The sequence below is a fragment of the Apium graveolens genome, chromosome 6 (genome assembly GCF_009905375.1).
Source record: "Apium graveolens cultivar Ventura chromosome 6, ASM990537v1, whole genome shotgun sequence".
Classification (NCBI taxonomy): Eukaryota; Viridiplantae; Streptophyta; class Magnoliopsida; order Apiales; family Apiaceae; genus Apium; species Apium graveolens.
The window spans coordinates 260,706,259-260,707,690 of NC_133652.1; positions in this window are offsets into that span (position 1 = coordinate 260,706,259).

Consider the following 1,432-nt stretch of genomic DNA (forward strand, 5'->3'; position numbering starts at 1 on the left):
ACGTGAACCCTGACTATGGGGTGTGTTATTGTATTGTACTAATGTATATAATTACGAGTCGGGTTTGAATATTATTGAGTAGAATTGGTGTCGAGGATATGTCAAGCATACCTAGACGTCTAACGTAGGGTATTTCGACCCTGTAGGTTATAATCGGGAACCTGAAAGTGGACAATGGACTAGAGATGACCTAGTAGTCAGTCGACGAGCTCAATAGAGTTTCAACAGAAAACCTGAGTGTCGAAGTCGAATCTAATGTGGTCTAGTGGTTGGACGTTAGAGCCTGAGCGGCAGAGTCGGCTCAGAGTTGATCAGGAACAGTTTTAAAGCCCTGTAAGGCAAGTGCTTCTAAACCTTTTTCAAGAGATAATGCAAATGTTTCTAAATTCTCTCGTGAAATATTGTTAAGTATTCATAATAGCTATGTTTTATACTGTAAGTACTTTGAATCATACAACCTTGAACCCGAATCACCTCACTTGATTCTTGAGCCATAAGCCTTAAATTTTTCGTAAACCATCCGTTGTTGATTTTCAGATACCAAATCACACAAGTATAACACTACTCCCCAAATGTATAACTATCAAACACTGGAACAAAATTGTTTGAAAACACAAAAACTTTTATACTCCAACCATTCTTTATAACATCAAAGAACTATACCTTGAAAAATCAGTATTCGTCTAATACCTGATCATTTTACAAACTGAAAATCGTTTCCTATACATACCCTGATATACCCTTGAGATATCCATGAGTTTCCTTACGTTTTTATTCAAGTGTTTAACCATCATTGATTATGATCTTATTTTATCGAATTATATTGTTTATCATATTGAACTGCTTTAGGATTGGATAGTTTTATATATGTGGACCAGATTCGTGGTCAGACCATACAAATGGTCAAGTTAGGCCAATGTGTGCCTTGGATCCAGTAATTAGAGCAGTGCTGTGTGCTTGCTCGGGGTTAGTGCGTGACTGATCAGCAGCCTAACCTTGGTTTTTAAAACTTAAAATGAATATCCAATTCTAATGATTAGTTAAAAAGAAACTTTATTCCTCTGAATCATTTCATTTGATTATTGCTGATCCTCAGTTATCCCTATTAAGACTTGCTGAGCTAGTTAGCTCACCCTTGCGATTCTTTTATATAATTTATAGTTGAAAAGAATATGGATGATAGTGAAGTTCCTCCGTCCAAAGTGCGGGATAAGGTTCCAGTTGAGTTGGATCGAGCTAGCAGGAGCCTCATTCAGTAGAGAGATAGTAAGATTGTAAATAATTTTATTATCAGTTGTAAGTTAAATTAGTTGGGATTTGGTACGTTGTAATAAAAGTTAAGGTTGTGGCTTGTTTTCATACTTTAAGCTGTTGCGATCTGTGGTTGTGTAAAGCAGGGTCATTGCAAATAGTATCTTATATACAGGTTCAT